The sequence below is a fragment of the Rattus rattus genome, chromosome 1, assembly GCF_011064425.1.
Source record: "Rattus rattus isolate New Zealand chromosome 1, Rrattus_CSIRO_v1, whole genome shotgun sequence".
Classification (NCBI taxonomy): Eukaryota; Metazoa; Chordata; class Mammalia; order Rodentia; family Muridae; genus Rattus; species Rattus rattus.
The window spans coordinates 261744150-261762691 of record NC_046154.1 but is presented as its reverse complement, the minus strand read 5'-3'; positions in this window follow the sequence as shown (position 1 = coordinate 261762691).

Here is an 18542-nt window from a genome sequence, read left to right as displayed (position 1 = left end):
GAGAAGGGTTGTCAGTGATGGTGTCAGTTGTATAGAAATGTCCTGGTTCCTCTGACTCTCTCAGGCCTAGGGTCCTCACAGTTGTGTTGTAAGAACTCAGGCAAAAGACTGGGCCTGGCCCTGCCCACCCCCTTTCCCAGGGCTCCACATTTTCACTCAAGGAGGGAGGGCTTTGGGGTCTTCTGTCACTCTACCATGTGGATTCATCATTTCTTTTTTCTTTTTCTTTTTTTCGAAGCTGGGGACCGAACCCAGGGCCTTGCGCTTGCTAGGCAAGCGCTCTACCACTGAGCTAAATCCCCAGCCCGATTCATCATTTCTTATAAGTGAGATTTGAGCAATGATACTCCTGAGACAGGACCATCATGGGAATGAGCTGGGAATGCAGGGGAGTGGGGTGGGGATCTAACTCTAAGTCAGGGACTGAGGGGGTGTCAGGTGGAGAGTCATAGGCCATCCCTGAGAGTTGGTCAGAGAACTGGACTGGAGAACCTGTTGCTCAGAGATGCAGATGTGAAAGAGTGCCCAGGTGTGAAGAGTGCCCAGGTGTGAAGAGTACCCGGGTGTAAAAAGTGCCCAGGTGTGAAAAGTGCCCAGGTATGAAGAGTGCCCAGGTGTGAAGAGTGCCCAGGTGTGAAGTGTGTGCAGGTGTGAAGAATGTGTAGGTGTGAAGTGTGTGCAGGTGTGAAGTGTGTGCAGGTGTGAAGAATGTCTACGTGTGAAGAGTGCCCAAGTGTGAAGAGTGCCCAGGTGTGAAGAGTGCCCAGGTGTGAAGTGCCCAGGTGTGAAGAGTGCCCAGGTGTGAAGAGTGCCCAGGTGTGAAGGTGTGCAGGTGTGAAGAGTGTGTAGGTGTGAAGAGTGCCCAGGTGTGAAGAGTGCCCAGGTGTGAAGAGTGCCCAGGTGTGAAGAGTACAGAAGCTGTTGCTGGGAGTCTGAATGGGAGGAAGAGGGCCATTGGAGCTGTAATCTGGGGCCTGCTTAGGGGTACAGGGAGGCCTAATGTGGGCTGAAGGAGTATGGAACTGGTCTGGGAGGAAAGATGGCTTTCACTGCAGAGAAGGCCTGGGCACCATTTTGTACATCATGGGGTCCTGCGGTGTTTGGGTGTAGGTGGCAGGCAGTGGATTCTTGGTTGCTGCAGTGGGTTGAGGTTCTGATGCTAGTGGTCACTCCGTGATGAGGACTGCAGGCTCAAGGCAGAAGTGTTTGGAGGGCTATGTTATCAAACTGGACTTCTGGAAGACCCACGTAGTGACAGGGAGAAGCATCCCTCTGATCAACATGGGGTGGGTCGAGGGATGGTGGGGGCAAGAAGGGCAGGGACCTGGACCATGGTGTCTGCTGGAGAGCAGGGCAGGTTTCCTAGGAGGCAGAACCTCTTCACTGAACTGACCTGAGGGATCCGTGTGGAATGGCAACAGGAACTTCCTGCATCTCTACTTGGGACAGCTTGGCCTGGGACCTGGTCTCGCCTGTCCCTAAATCTCCTGTCATCCCTGGTTACTAATGCCCACAAGTGGCTGTGACTCCTGGCTAGGCTTCTGGAGTGAGCCCTGGTTATGTAGAGACCTGGGATTGGGCAGAAGAGCTTCAGCCTTAACCCCACTGAGTGACATGACATGACAGGGACTCGTGTATGTGTGTGCGTGTGCCCTTGGCTCACCCCCTCTGTAAGCCAGGGCTCTTGACATGGCGGCGACAGGCCTAGAAAAGATTCCTCAGGGATGGTCCTGTCTCCTCAGGGCTGAGGGTGGGGGGAAGCTGAGGAGACTGGTGGTGGGGGTGTTGTGGAATGTGGCCTCAGGCTAGCGGTCAGCATCCTCTCAGCTGGCTACGGTAGCTGGATTGGAAGTGGTTGAGGTTGTAGAGGCTCAGACCAGCAAGCTAGCCCCATGCCTCTCTCTACATAGCAGCTGGCAGGGGCTTTAGGATGGAGAGGGGATTTCTGTAGCAGGAAGAGCTGGGGTCTGGGAAGAACTCTCGGCTTTTATGCCAGGGGTCTGGACATGACCCACTGCTGAGGGGTGTGGTATGGGAGGGCGTTGTTACAGAGGGCTTCTAGCTGTGAGGCAGAGGGCTCCTAGCTGTGAGACAGTGCACTTAACTGTGGAAAGATGTCAGGTTGCAGCAAGACAGTAGGTCTGGAATCTACACAACTCTTTGGAGTCCTGGAATGAAGCTGCTGGGAGCCCTAGGGGAAAGATTGTCTTGTCCCAAACCCTTGCTCCTCTGTGGTGACTCACAGCCTGGGCATGTGGGCATCTCTCCCACTGCTCTGGTCTATCCCAGGCACTGCTTTCTGAAGAGGGCTCTAGACAGCAGATGTGGGGTGGGCCCAGGTGGGCAGTCGGGCTAGAAGTAAGGTTCATGGGGCAGCTTGGAGCTTGGAGCAGGGCTGGTGTCAGTGGTGGAGACAGTGTGCTTCTGGAGTATGGACAGGTACCACGGAGTTGGGTCAGGGTTGGGCTAACATTGGAATTTGGGGTGTGAGTGTGTCAGTCTGAGAGTCAGGGCTTGGGATGGGATGGGTTTATATCTGAAACATGAAAAGAAGGAAATATTGTTTGGAGAGACACACCTGTCCCCACCCCTCTCTAATGGTCTCAGTTGACCATCACCACCACAACCACCACCACCACCACCACCACCACCACCACCACCACCACCACCACCACCACCACCTCCACCTCCACCATCACCACCACCCTACCCAAGTTCCTGCAGCAGAGGCAAAAGGGAGACAACCCCTCACTGACCAGGTCTGGCTGAGGAACTAGGAGCTGAGCCAGGAAAGACTGAATGGTTTGGGTCAGGCCAAGATGGCAGCCTACCAGGACACCCAGCCTGGGCATTAGAGTCCAGTTCCTGGCTTCTCCAGGGGCTAAACCTGACAGGTAATAAAGGCAGAAGAGAAATTCCCCCATGAAGGAATGATCCAGCCCCAGGCCAGACTGCATAGGCATAGCCCTGACCCTCTGTCCCCCTGATCCTAGCCCCTCAGCCAGGCCCTCGAAAAGTGAGAGCCATGACAAGATGGGACAGCCATCAGGTAACCTTTCTGGTTAAGGTGAGGTGAGGTGAGGTGCTGGCCCTCTCCTGGAGGTGAGGGAAGGAAAGGCCTCACTCTGCTGAGCCTGAGCCCACCAGTCATGGCTCAAAGGGTCCAGAGTGGGAGAAGAGGCCGAGGCGGAAGCACAGATAGCAAGGAGGACAGAGCCACAGCTCTCCCTGAAGAGGAGACCCAGGCTCTGGGTCCATTGTGGGCCTCGTTCCACATGACGCTAGACCTAGTGCTTAGGACTCTTTGCAATACCCCCTTCTGCATCCCACCCAGCCAAAGGGAGACAAAAGGCCCAAAGGGCACTGAGGAGGTATTTGAGCCCAACCCTGCCTACTGTCCCTCATTCAGAGACCCCTGTCACCCTGCATAAGGGCTAGCTAGCCCCAACTCCAAGTCTGAACCGTAGGGGCTCAAGACCAACAAACTAGCCCTGTGCCTCTCTCTAGATAGCAGCTGGCAGGGGGATTTAGGATGGAGAGGGGGAGGTTTCTGTGGTAGGAAGAACTGGACTCTAATGCCCAGGCTGGGTGTCCTGGTGGGTTGCGATTTTGGCCTGACCCAAATTGTCCAGTCTTCTCCGGCTCAGCTCCTAGTTCCTCAGCTAGAACTGGTCAGTGAGGGGTTGTCTCCCTTTGCCTCTGCTGCAGGGGCGTAGGTGGGCTGGTGGTGGTGGTGGTGGTGGTGGTCAGGGGTAGGGAGGCCTGTGATCCCCTCCAGTGGGGGACCATTAGAGAGGGGTGGGGTAGGTGTGTCTGTGAGTGATTCAGGTTAGATGCCGAGGCCCTGAGCTGGTGGCTTTTTTCTCCCACTGGCCTAGCAAGTTAATTCTCCAGCTCTGAGTCACCAGGGTGTGGCCAAGCAAACTGGCAGCACCGTAGATACACATGGCTACACACCTGGATTAGGCCATTGTGTCCTGGCTGCACAGGGGCCTGGCTGGTGGTGTGGTATTGTTGTTGGTAGTGTTGTGAGTGTTCCCAAGGTGTCCCTTAGTGACTAAGGGCCCCTGCCCCGGGGCAACATCGGCTAGGTTCATCCTCCCCCCTGTTCCCTACCTGAGAACCAGGTGGGCTCATGGAAGGATGAGAGGAGTTGGCTGGGGTTTGTCACCTGCAGGTGCAGCAGAGACCCCGAGAGGCACACAGGTTTTCCTAGGCACCCTGGAAAGGGCACCCGTGGGTTACTAAACGCTGATTGCTTTGGTGTCAATTCTGGGTGTTTCATAGCTCTGTGTGTGTGGTGGTGGTTTTCCAAGTTTCCATGTCACAGAGGAAGATCTGGGCTGTGGGTGGCTGTTGCCATCCACTCACATGGCCAATGAGGCCTGAGCCAGATGTGTGGACATCAGGGTTGCTGCCCTGCCCCCTCCCTGCCCCCTGTTGGTCCACCTCATTGCTAGGCCCCCCTCAACATCCTTGTTTAGGGTTAAGCTGAACTTGGCATTTGAGACTGGTTTCCCTGAAGAGTGTTGGGGCCAGCAGAGCTGCCCTGACTCCACAGGCTAGGAAAGGCCATGCCTGTCTCTGAGGGAGCAAGGGCTGGCCATGGCTGGCATGGTCCAGGGCTTTGAGTATCAGGCAGTGAGGGGACCCTGGTCTATTGTTTACATTTTCAATGTGTCTTGGGTAGGAGAGGTCATTTGGCTAGGGTGACACTGTCACCCCGCTGACTGTCTTGCTCTGGCTGCCTCTGAGGTCTGCCCTGGAATCTGGACAGGCATGACCTGACATTCTGTTACAGGAGGTGCCTTCTGGAACATCCCCCTTCTTCGACAGGGACAGATCACATAATGTGGGTCTCTAGAGGATCACCCCTTCTTCACAGGTGACTGTGTGATCCTGGGTAGGGGTCAGGAGGACCAGCACAGCTGTGAATCAGGTATGGGGAGGGGCAGTGCAGGTTAAGGGGCTTTAGGAAGGGCTCCTTTTCACTCAGAGGGGCTCTTGGTGGCCAAGGCAGGCTCCAGGTCTCGGGTCTGGGAACCCCTAGAGGGTCCCCAGTAGGAGGGTGGCAGGTGAGGCTCCAGCTTGAGCACTGGCTCCACCCCCTCCACCCACACCCTGCAGGGTCTGTCAGAAGCTGTTCCAGCACAGGAGAAAGTACCTTATTAGGTAATCGGTGTCTCTGCCAGGTGGGGCGAAGACAGGCTGCCTGCCAGGCCTAGGCAAAGCCCAGCCTCTGTGGTGTCTCCGAGCTGGCCCTGAGCCCGGCTCTCCTACACCCATCTGCCTGTGCAGCCCCTGATGTCTTGCTCGAGACCCAAGGGGGCACATGGGAATAGGAAGGTGGCTATGTCACCCTGGCCACTGTCATATGAGTGGAGAGCCAGGATGCTTTCACTTTTCTCTCGCAGGCCCAGGCCATGGCAGCTAGGCTGGTGCTCCCTCCATGCTGATGCTCCCTCCCTGCTGATGCTCCCTCCCTGCTGGTGCTCCCTCCATGTTGGTGCTCCCTCCATGTTGGTGCTCCCTCCCTGCTGGTGCTCCCTCCCTGCTGGTGCTCCCTCCCTGCTGGTGCTCCCTCCCTGCTGGTGCTCCCTCCCTGCTGGTGCTCCCTCCATGTTGGTGCTCCCTCCATGTTGGTGCTCCCTCCATGTTGGTGCTCCCTCCCTGCTGGTGCTCCCTCCCTGCTGGTGCTCCCTCCGTGCTGGTGCTCCCTCCCTGCTGGTGCTCCCTCCCTGCTGGTGTTCCCTCCGTGTTGGTGCTCCCTCCATGCTGGTGCTCCCTCCGTGTTGGTGCTCCCTCCCTGCTGGTGCTCCCCTCCATGTTGGTGCTCTCCCTCCATGTTGGTGCTCCCTCCATGTTGGTGCTCCTCCATGTTGGTGCTCCCTCCCCTGGTGCTCCCTCCCCTGCTGGTGCTCCTCCCTGCTGGTGCTCCCTCCCTGCTGGTGCTCCCTCCCTGCTGGTGTTCCCCCTCCATGTTGGTGTTCCTTCCGTGTTGGTGCTCCCTCCATGCTAGTGCTCCCTCCATGTTGGTGCTCCCTCCCTGCTGGTGCTCCCTCCAGGTTGGTGCTCCCTGATCTCTCTGGTCTGAGGTTGTGAGGCTTTCGGTAAGGCTTTTTCACAGCAGGAGAGCTTGGCAGGGACCAGGTCTGAGTTATACTGGGCACAGCTTCTTGTCTTTCTGATCTGCCACCTTCACTACCCCCTTTCTGGCTCTCTCCCAGCTTCTCCTTGGGAGGCTGGCCTCTCCAAATTCCCAGGCCACCACCACCTGCTCACTCAGTCCTTGATGGACCGAGTTCTGCGTCACCCTGTGCCCTGGCCTGTGTGTACCAGGGGCACCCTTGAAGGTTGGGCCCGAGATAAAAAGTACTACTCTGTAATGCCAGGGACTTTGGGGGCAGGGTTTGGTTTGCTTTCTGTGGCAGTCTTAGCACAGGACTCTCTGGAAAGGGCTTTAACATCAGTCTCACGGCTCTGCTGACAGACAAGGAAGCCCTGGATGATCTGTGGGAAAGTGAGGGTGGGTGTAATTTCCCAGGAGCTGGAGACAGCTGGGAACTCAGAGTCTAGGTCACGCCTCCCATAACCCCTTGCCCTGGAGTCTAGTGCCTCTTACTACACCCACCATGATTGTTCGGGTCCCCTGTCCCTTACCTCAGCTTCCCTGGCCTCTTGACTTGTACACTCTGAGGACCTTGGTAACTGAAATTTTTGCAGGGTGGCTTTTTGTGTGGAGACAAGCTGAGTATGTGAGTGCCTCTAATGCACAGATCCACCTCCTCCCTTCCCCAGTCTCCCATGCGTGGGGAAGAAGGGACCAAGCTCCTGTGCTCATAACTGCCACAAGCTTTGGGTCCCGGGGAACATCCCCCTACCCCTGAGTCTTGTAGTTTTAGAAGTTAGATAATTCAAGCAGGCAGTTTGGCCCACTGCCTAGCTCTAATCTTTCCATTACAAACCCCTGCCTCTAGCGCAGTAGTTTTCAAGAACTTCCAGAAGCCACAACCTTTTAACACAGTTGTTCATGTTGTGCTGACCCCCAACCATAAAGTTACTTTTGTTGCTACATTTTAACTTTAATCTTGCTACTGATACGGATCACAATGTAGACATCTGTGTTTTCTGATGATCTTAGGCAACCCTGGTGAAAGAGCCATTTGACCCCAAAGGGGGTCACGATGCACTGCTCTAGAGGACAGGCTGCCTGGTGCTTCAGGTCATGGTATCCTGGAGGTTGGCTTAGAGGTGCCTTCTCCCCCTGGGCCCATCTGTGTGCCTTGGGGAATAAGTTGGTCCCATTCTGAGCTTATTGGGGTCACTCTTCTTTCTCCTTCACCAGCCTGTTGGGCCAGGAGATTTTTACCTTCATGGCTTTGCTCTTCAGGGGTGCTACCTGCTGCCCACCCTCTTGTCTTGACACCTGGCATCCCATCTGTGTCTCCTGCTAGCCTGACACTCAGTGTCTCATGAAAGCACCTGACACTAGTGGATACAAAAGCTGAGTAGTCCCCACTGCTGGGAGCTCACATCCTCATCGCGGTCACTTTGGTGGGAAGCTTGATGTGGGAGTCGAGTCCTGGTGGTCTGGACCTGGTTCTGCTCATTTCCCAGTACCCAGCCTCTTAACCCTGCAACCCTTCACACACACACACACACACACACACACACACACACACACACACACACACGACCAGTCAACTCTTTCTGTTGATACATATTCCAAAACAGACACTGCTGCTGCACCCAATGGGACATCTGGGTCACCGTGTTATAAATGGGGCATCTGGCTACATGTGAGCCTGGGCCATCCTTCTCTGCTGGCTACAGGCTCTTATAGGCCTTGAAGAATTAGAGGAGAACTCAAGTTGTGTCCTTATGTTACTCCTCCATTAATGGGGCATCTTGGGCCCTGGACAAAGTACACTTAGAAGGTTCTAGAAGCCAAGAGTGCCAAGGCATGAGTAGTCATTTTGTATTATCCCAAGAGAATGTGCAGCTCAGATCCATTTGCTTTTGTAAAATGTATATTATGTCATTACACTTCTCAAGAGCCCACTGACTGAGGAAAGCGAAGTCCATCCAGTGTGCCTGATCAGCTCTGATAACACGTATATGGTATAGCTTCTCTTAGGACTTGGACTCAGAGGAGGACTGAGAGAGCAGGGTCACAGTCTGTGAACAACGATCCATGTGTGCAGTTAGTGAGCACTTACTGTATACAAACAGTGGCAGGTGACCACATTGTATGAACTGAGTCCATGTCTGGCATGGTCCTTAGTAATGGCTGATGTCAGCCACCTCTGGTTAGGGCCAGAAATGGACACATGGTGTGTCACACAGCAGCTCATGGTGCCTGGGATTAGAATCTGTGCTGCTTCCTCAGCGTCTGTAGTCCTAGGAACCTCCCTGAGCAGTGCTCTGTCAGCAAAGGGAGGCTTTGGCTAGGGAATAGCTGACCGACTTAAAAAAAAAAAATAGTGACTTGTATGAATGCTTTGCCTGCAGTGGGCAGGTACACCATGAGTGTGGCTAGTGCCCATGGAAGTCAGAAGAGGACCTTGAATTCCTTGGAACTAAAGTTAGTTATGAGCCACCCTGTGGGTGGTGGGAGACAGACATGGGTCTTCCGTAAGAGCAACAAATGCTTTTAACCACGGAGGTACTTCTTTAGCCCCTCCCTTTTAAATTATTATTATTATTATTATTATTATTATTAATTATTAGCATTCACACGTGGAGATCAGGCATAAACTTTAAGAGTTGGTTTTTTTCTCCCACCATGGGCCTAGGACTTGAGGTGCCATCTTGCTGGCATAGACTGCCCAACATTCTGAAACACAGTTGCCAGTCCGAGGGCGGAGTGCAGGAGTGGGGATGGGGTGGGGGTAAGCAACCCACGGGAACCAAGGCTACAGGACTGGGAGGTACCGTGTGTGTGTGTGTGTGTGTGTGTGTGTGTGTGTGTGTGTGTGTGTGTGTGTGTCTCCATGCACACATGGGGGAATATGTAGAACGGTGTGTGTGATTGAGATTTGGTAAGGCCCAGGGCTGAGGTGCTGGCTGAACGTTTATAAAGTTCTCTTTGTTCATAGAGAGTTTGGCTCTGTTTATCTGAGAGGTGTTGGAGGGTCTAGGGCCAGGACCCAAAGGGCCTGTGGAGAAAACCTGTCAGGGTTGTGAGTGTGTGTGTGTGTGTGTGTATGTGTGTGTGTGTGTGTGTGTGTGTGTGTGTGTGTGAAAAGGAGGCACATCCAGGGTGGCCTGATCAGTGCGTTTGAAGTGGGTGAGGGTCAGGGATCAGTACTGGTCGCTTCCTGGGCAAAAGGTTTCCCTAAGTTGAGACACCGTGGCTGGTGGGTAGGGACTGGTGAAAGTGGAGACCAAGAGTCTTAGCAGGTAAGAGGTCAAGGAATGTTTCTGTAAGCCCCAGGCTTCATCCTCCTCACCTCCCGCCCAGCAGGAACTGTCTAATGAATGATTGATGAGGGTGGTGGAACAGGGGTAGGGGGGAAGCCCCGTGGGGCTGGGGTACAGGTAGCAACCCCCTCCTCGTAATGAGACTTTCAGGCCTGTAGCAGCCTGCAGCAGCCTGGTAAGGGAGGTTTCATCTCAGCTTTGGGAAGCTCCTTCCTTGTCCCGGGCGCGGTGCCCTGGAATGCTGTGCTCAGATGTGGCGGCACCGCCCGCGTCGCGTCCAGTCCCATCTTGTCCAGTCTGGGCCGCCCTGAGCAGCCTCCCTGCCCGGGCACGCGGGCTGCAGGCGGATACCAGGTGTCTGCAGGAATAGAAGCTGCCAGCCCCGCCCCGGGATCCGCCCTCTGCCCTGCCCCCACGGGGGTACCTGGGGCTGTGTCAGGGTCTCGAGCTCACTGCTTGAGTTGGTGGCTTCTTTACGGGAAGGAATCCAGGCGGCATGAGCCACACCTAGCTTAACTACTTCAGAGGTTTCCCACATGCCCGGCCTCAGTTTTCTCCTGTTAAGAGAGGGTCCTAGCTAGAGCGCTTACCTAGGAAGCGCAAGGCCCTGGGTTCGGTCCCCAGCTCCGAAAAAAAACCAAAAAAAAAAAAAAAAAAAAAAAAAAGAGAGGGTCCTAGCTGCGGTTGTGCTAATCAGGAGAAAAAGCTGTGTTTAGGTCCCTGCTAAGCTCCTTACAAAGGGTCCTTTCTTAGTGTCTTAATCCTCCTTCCTTCCTTCCTTGGGCTGTGGTTCTTAGGCTGGGGAGAGGGGAGGATTGGGGGGGGGGTACGGAACCCGGACTGTATTGAAACAGAAACCTTGGTGGGAGCTGGCCTGACCTCACCTATCTGGTGGCTCTAAAAGGAAGCTGGGGACAGGCTAGATGGCCAAGGAATGCTCACCCAGCCCTTGCTTTCTTTGCTTTGGCCCTGCAGGGCCTAGCCAGAGTGGCTATACGCAGGCACACACCAGGCTTTTGGAGGTAGAGGCTCAAACTAAAGAGCAGTCTCAGCACAACTTGACGGCCAGGGTAAACTGAGGCTGGAGTTCCTCCGGTTAGGGGCCTGAACAAGATCCTGGGCCAGTACTCTTTCCTATCTCTGTCTCACACTGGTAGGCAGGTGTAATGTTTTCAGGGCCATCGTTACCTGGCTGTGACAACTCTCTTCCTGATTGACCAGCCTGATAGGAAGCTCTAGAAGGGGCTCTGTTATTTCAGGCTGGCCCTGGGGAGAGGCTCCCTACAGCCACTCCTCATAGCAGAGGGAGTTTCATGGGTTTAGGGTACATGGTCCCTTTCCCTGTCTCTCTCCCATCTCACCACCAGCTGGGCAGTGTACCTGAGAAAACTCAGAGGGAGAGGTCTACCCTTGTCTGCTAGTGGGGGGTTGGTCAGAGGTCCTCCTGCTGGCCAGTGGGCTGTGTAGCTTAGAGCCAGGCCCTTTCTCTGCCTGGCCTTCAGATGAGCAGACAGGATACACTCATGGTTCTGGGATGTCACCTTGGGAGGGAGGTCTGTGCCCCAAAGTTAAGGTGTCCATTTATAGAGGGAGATGGCCCAACCAGGGTGGTACTGGCTATCTTGTGGTCTGTTTACTTCAGTGGACAGATGAAGGAGTGCTGGGCACGAAATCTGCTAGGTGCACCATTTCCTGGCACTGCCTGTCAGATCCTAAGGACAGAGTCTCAGATAAGTTATTTGGGGCCTGTGTGTTGGGAGAGTTGTGACTGAGATCTAAAGCCTCCAGGGGTGGCCTTGAAGCCTCATAGACCTTATGGCTGGCTTGACGGCTCTGAGGCTTTGGGTTAGTACATGAACCATGGTCCTTTTCCTCTGACATAGGCCATAGGGTGTGGGGAGAACATGATGGGGTCGGACCCCAGAGCTCTGCCTTGCCAGAGCCATGGTCTTAGCACATGCAGCTTATGCAAACAGGGAGTGGGGGAGCAGGCTGTAGAGCCCCCAGGAGAACCCTAGGCTCTCCAAGTCTCAGGCCAGAGCCTCAAAGTGTCAAAGCAAAGCCTTCGTGGCCTAGAGGTTAAGTGATCCCTAAGCTGTCTAGTTTGCACCCCATGTCTGTAACCAAGAGGAAGTGGAAGCAGCAGGAATGCTGGAATCTAGCCAGGCCATGTCCCAACAGGCATGGGAGGGTTGGGCTTCATGGGCTCTGAGCACAGCGGTAGCTAAGCAGCCTCAGTAAACAGTACAAACACACAAGTGCCCCCAAGTGTGTGCGTGCTCCTGGTCACATGTGTGCCTGGGCTGAGGCCACAGTGTTTCACATCATAGATAGGCACCATGTCCCTTTCCAATCCGGTCCCACAGAGGCCTGGGATGTGTTCTGTCAGCCACCAAACACTTGCTCCATACCTGGTGAGCCACACACACATTATCCCCTTCAGACCCTATCTCCCTGGATGCAGGTACCCTTAGTACCCATTCTCACAGGAGGGGAAACTGAGGCTCTGAAAGTTGTACAACCCCAAGGGCAAGGGCAAAACCAGGCTTCATACTGAGCTCCATCTCACCGTGGAATCATCTCAGCACTTTTGGGGTGTGTGCATGTGAGCAATCCTGGTCAGGACATGTGCACACATTAGCAGAGATGGGTGCTTTGCTGGCCATCTGTGTCTATAGGATGCCTCCACTAAGACGTGTACACTTACATGACCCATAGAGCCCATATGTGTGTGCTTGCATATGTGTGTGTATACATGTGTAAGAACACATGTGCAATGCATACCTGCGTTCACTAGTGCAAGTGTGTGATATGCATGTACAGTGCCATGTGGTTCTCTCAAAATGCTGACCTCCCGTCAGCCCACGTGTCTTCTCTCCTTGGCTTGGGACACAAGTGGAATATGTAAATGTTTCATGTTGGGCTACCAGACTGGCACCACATGGGTGTGTGGTGGCCTTGTAGATGGCACAGGAGCTTTTGGGAGTCCACAGCTTGGTGGGAATGGGGTTGGACCAGAAAAGGCAGATGTGTAGAAGAAAGGGAGTTCTCAACCTCCAACCATGGATAGAAATCCATAAGAGACTCCATTATGGAGCTCCAAACCTGTACCCTTTATCCCTCTCTCTCTCTCAGGATTCAGCCTCAGAACCTCAGACGATTCTCTGTGATCCTGCAGGGGGTCCAGGGTCAGGGCACCTGTGGGCTCTCTCAGCACAGATCTCTGCCAGACAATCCCCCTTGGTACTGGGAGGAGAGAAGGGAGAGGGGGACCCCAAATGGTGCTAATCCTCCTCTGTGACTCACAGAACAAGGGCAGAAGGGTGTTGTCCTAGTCCCTAGACAGCAGGAATGCACTCTTGCTCACTGTGCTGGTGCAGATGGGGTGATGAGCAGCAGGGGGCGCTCGGAGCTTGCAGATTGTAGATATAGCCTCACAGGCAGGCAGGGGAAAGGAGGGTAGGACTGTGTGTGTGTGTGTGTGTGTGTGTGTGTGTGTGTGTGTGTGTGTGAGAGAGAGAGAGACAGAGAGACAGAGAGACAGAGAGACAGAGAGACAGAGATAGAGGGACATAGATGTGTGTGTGTGTGTGAGAGAGAGACAGAGACAAAGAGAAAGAGAGAGACAGAAAGAGAGAGTCAGAGACAGACAGAGACAGAGAGAGAAAGAGGCAGGGGGAAACAGATGTGTGTATGTGTGTGTGTGTGTGTGTGTGTGTGTGTGTGTGTGTGTGTGTGTGTGAGAGAGAGAGAGAGAGAGAGAGAGAGAGAGAGAGAGATTTTGATTGGGGTGTCCACACCCTGGCTCTGTTTGCTTTCCTTTGGACCGAAATTGAGTGGCTATTGTGACAGACACCAGACTGAGATATCATAGCAGACACCCTGAAAGCTTAAAAAAATGGAAGCAAGCCAGCAGAGGAGGGCGATCTTTTATTTCTAAGTGGAGGCTCTGGCAGGGGACCTGGAGACATTTCTCACATTCTCTCCACTCCTCCCCCTGCAGGTCCAGAGTCAGACACCTCGTCAGAATGCCATCCAGCCTTTGATTGTGCTCTCTCTAGTCCCATGACCTCAAGTCCAAGTAGCACCACTGTTTTCCCTGCTCAATCCTGCCTCCTCCAGTTCTGGGGTGACTTTCTGTGCTTTCTAATCCTAGGAAGTGACAGGCAGTCCCCCTTCACCTCTGTGTCTTAGTGAACTCCCCATCAGCCCTCTGTGGGAAATCCCAAGTGTGGTTCTCCTTTAAAATATTTTTACCAGCACATATTAACCATACCCCACAATGGGTTTCATTACGTTTTCACACGTGCATTGATTTTGATCATAACAATTTTCTTCTCAGGTTGCTCCCTTCCACTTTCAGATCCCCTCCCCCTTTTCTGAGACAGGGTCTTACTGTGTAGCCTCGGTTAGCCTAGAACTCTCTATCTAGACCAGGTTGGCCTCAACACAAAGACTGCCTCTGCCTCCCTAGTGCTGAGATCGAGGGCGTGTGCTGCCACATCCAGGTTTATGACAGGATCTCCAGGGGCCCAAACCTATGCTGACTCTGTGCAGGCAGTCACAGCCGGTGAGAATTCGTGAGTACAGCAGCCACATTGTGCCAAGAAGTCAGCCCTCACCCAATTCCCCACCTTCCCTAGGCCCTTACATTCTTCCTACTCTTCCTTTTCTCCAAGATGTTTCTTGAGTCTTGGAAGGGATGACACAGACGTCCCATTTATGGATGAGTGTCTGTTGATCATTTCTTGTCTCTGTTTTTGACCAGGTATCAATCTATATCGTCACCGCACCGCTGATCACTAGAGTCAACAGGGTCTATGATCTCTTCGGCCACGAGCTTCTGACTGAGTTCGCAGTACCAGATGTCAATTCTCTCTGGTGGCGTGGGCCTCAGATCCGATCTAGCACGGTTCCTTATTTTGTCTGGATACCAACCAAAGCACAAGAAAGGGATCAGCAAGGCTGTGCAGGCTGTGCTGTGCATGCTGGGAGCACAACCCAGAGATGAACAGGGGACAGTCGAGTCTCAGAGGGGGATGGTACCGGGACAGGGGTGTCTACGGGGAGACGATGTTACTCCAGACTTGACCCTTAGGAAACAGATAGGCAGGGGAAGGGTTTCAGGTGAGTCACCACTGTAGCTACTGTAAGGTCTGGGCGTTGTGGCAGCCATTCAGTGGATGGTGTTGGGGAGGAAGCAGCACAGGGAGGAGAGGGGCGTCGGTCCTGAGAGACTCTCAGAACTGAGGTCTAAAGTTGGAGCCATGTATATGTAATTCTGAGGCTGGCATTTAGCTCTTCCAAGCTCATCCCTAGCTGCTTTCTTTCTGCCTTTCCTGGAGGCTCCAGAGACATGCTGGTTTTGCCTCTGCCAGGAGAGGGCAGTGGTGGCTGCTACTCTGGTTGTCTGGGCGGGTTAACCTTTTTCCACTGGAGAGCAGCCTGGGTGACTGCTTGAGAGAGAAGGGGCCTTTTCTCTGACCCTCGCTTTCTCTAACTATATCTCCAAGAATGAACAGGTAGGCTTAATCGCTCCGACAGACAGGCTCCTGAGGCCTGATCGAAAGCCCATCTCACCCCCACTGGGGATTCGGAAAGCCGGTTAAGGCCTGTGTTGGCTGTTAGCAGCATTATTAAGCAACCGTTCTGTGCCAGGCACCGTACTGGATTCTTTTCTCACGCGTCATCTTAAAAAAAAAAAAAGAGAGAGAAGAAGATTTATTTTTATTTTATGCATGTGGGCGTCTTGACCGCGTGCGCGTCTGTGCGTCACGGAAGCCAGAAGGAAGAGCGTTTCACGTTTCCCTAGACCTGGAGTTAGAGATAGTTGTGAGCGGCTCCTCGTGGGCGGCTCCAACCTGGGTGGGAATCCAGCCTGGATCCTCTGCCAAGAGCAGCGGCGAGCGCTCTGGATCGCTGCACCGTCTCTCCAGCCCTCGCGCCTCAGTTTTTAAAAGCCTTACAGCAAACTAAGCAAGTGTAATTCAGCTTTCGGAGAACGACCCAACCCCTCCCATCCAGTGCCGGGATACGATCAACTCGGTTACTATGGGCGCAGCCCCCTTGGGAGGGGTGTGCCACCCCCGGAACTCAGATAACCGAAAGCTCAAGGAGCCAACTGGTATGCTGAACTCGCCATACCTGAAACGCTGGGTATTTCAAGCCTAAGAAGATTAGGTATTGACGAGTGACATTTGGGAAGGGGTTTTGTGAAGGACCCTTTCCTGCCATAGCCTGTAACTAGGCACTGAGGTGGTGGCAATGGTTCAAAATAGACAGCTTACCCATCAGTCCTATCCTCCCCTTGCTCCCTGCACCCATAGGTCTCCGAGGGACTCATAAGGCCCCCAGGATTTCCCTGTCAATCTGCTGTGTCAGCATGGTTCCTAGCATAGCTGAAGGCCCCACCACATCAACTCAGATGGACGGTAGGGGCATCTTTAGCTCTCCCCTCATACAGAGACTTCACCTTCAGTGTCATTAAAACTCTCAGGAATGTCACAAGCCTGAGACCCCACCAAGCAATCACGATAGAGAGAGCTTGGCCCAATGGGGTCAGGCAGGGTAGGGACATGCGTGGATCCTGGGTCTGCTCCAGACAAAGACCCTCTTCCTCTCTCTCCTCACCAAACACGCTCCACGATGGCGCTCTCTGTGGTTCTTGACAGCTACGGCCCCTGGCTCTCACCACCCACTTGTTCCGTCTTCCAGAATTTGGCACGCGCCAACAGCATCCTAGACTCCCAGGTTGCAGTCTGTGCTTTTGGGCTGTATCCTGGTGAGCACTTCAGGGACCCCCAGACATTACAGAAGCTCATAGTTTTCCTCGTTCACCTTCAGGAGCCCTGCTGGTCGCTGGGCAGTCTTGGCCCAGCAAGGTCATTCTCTGTGTCTTCTGTGTCACTTCTAGTGCTCCTTTGACTTGGCCTCCTTTCTTCCGGGAACCCCCTGTGACAGACTTTGCACTGCATTGCAGCCTCCACTGTGATGCGGGTGTCAGTTGAGTCATCTCTGGTTTGCCTCTTTCTGTTTCTGCGTGTGTATGGGTCTCCTCCAGCAGGGGCAGAGGGGCAGAGATCCCCAATCTTTTTTTTTTTTTTTTTTTTTCTTTTTTTCGGAGCTGGGGACCGAACCCAGGGCCTTGTGCTTGCTAGGCAAGCGCTCTACCACTGAGCTAAATCCCCAACCCCAAGATCCCCAATCTTAAGGACATGCCTCTTTTATATGTGTCCCTCAGATTTGAACTTGCCAGAACTGGCGTGAGGGAAGGCAGTCTCACTAAACCTCAGTCTGCTGGGCCTGCCTGGTTGCTGGATGAGGACTCAGGCAGACACCTCCTCTGGAGCTTCAAGGGGCACCGGCCTCTGTGCGCTAACCACCAGGCTGACCCGAGGACTCAGCTTGTGGTACCTGTCCAGCTCCACCCACCTTTCGTGACTTAGTCCACCCTTCCGCCCGCACCGACTATAGCCTTTTACATGTAGTGTGTAAGGCCCTGTTTGAGCTCCGGGGTTTAAGAGTAGACATGACCTTTGTGCAACTGTGGGGCTTGGGGATGGTGGCTGGGGGCGGGGTGGTCGAGTTGATATTTATTGGAGATCCCTTATTATCTGATTCCTTCAGGGGAGAACAAAATTAGTACCTGCTCCCAGACACCCACGGCTCAAAGGATGACTTACCCAAGCTCATTTTGATGAGTAAAATGAGTTTATTAAGGGCTACTTGTGGATTGGTGGATGACTAGGGACAGCTGCATTTTCCTGAAGTCTCCACCCCATGCCACCTCTGCATACCAACCTCCTAGAGTATGCCACTGTAAGGCCATAGCAGAGGGGTGCAAACCTGGCTCCGGGAGCTCCCTGGCATTAAGTCTAGAGGTGACTACAGGCTCAGCCTGCATGGGGCACAGGCTAATCCAGTCTGTGGAGAAGCTAGATGTCCACCCTTGCCCTTTTTAAGGTTTCTGCTGGTTTTGACCTGTTGTCCAACTATGGGAAGGATGGCTTGGGTCATCTGTGCTGCGGCCCGGCATGTAATTCCATGACACAGTGGCTCACGGCAAGAGTTACTTTCCCTAGGGTCTGAAGACCCTGGAGACAGAGTGGGTCAAAATTTCTGCCCTCAGGATGCTTAGAGTTAGCCAGGACAAAGACAGCAAGGTAGCCACCTCCAGCCTGCTCGGCTGAGGTTCTAGGAGTGACGATTCTAGAGGTCAAACTGGGGGAATTTAGCATGCTGCTGTGCACACCTGGAAGAGGGCCACACACACGAGCCAAGTTTGTGTTTAAAATAATGCTTGTAGGGTTGGAGAGATGATGACTCAGTGGTTAAGGGCACTGACTGCTCTTCCAGAGGTCCTGAGTTCAAATCCCAGCAACCACATGATGGCTCACAACCATGTGTAATGGGATCTGATGCCCTCTTCTGGTGTGTCTGAAGAGAGCTACAGTGTACTCACATATATAAAATAAGTAAATCTTTAAAAAAAAAAAAGCTTGTAAATGAATGACTTGGGTGTGCGTCATAGATTTCTGAAGAATTCACGAGTCAAATAAACCTCGTTTTAACTCCACAGTAAAGAAAGTGCTACAAATGAGAAGTCCGGGGAGCAGCCGGGATGGTATGGATCAGAAAGTGAATGATCTTCAAAGAAAGTTATATTGGAAAAGGTGGCTGAAAATTGGTGTTTAGTCCACGCAGTTGGAAGCTGGTAAAAGATAATTCAGAGAAAGTAGGGGAATAGATACATCCCAGAACCTTGGAGCATGAAATTCCGACTCATGGTTGGGAATCTGAACAGGAATTCAGAGGTGGGTAAAAAAACGCAGAACCACCTCAGGTCTCTTCTCTTCTCTGGAGAGGACGTGGGGCTTCTCTGTTTATCTGCCCTGTATCCCAAGAGCAGCTCCTGTCTATCAAAGTCCTGAGGGGAAGGGATAGAGTTGGACCCTTTGGCCTGGCTGTGTTGTGCCCCCTGTGTGCCACCATGCGGTCTCCTTGCCTGGCTTTGGACCTCAGGCTTAGTCGCTCACCTATAACTCCTCATATCCACCCTATCAACAACAGTGATGTCACTAGTGACCTTTCCCACTGCCTGGACTGCCACAGGATGAGTG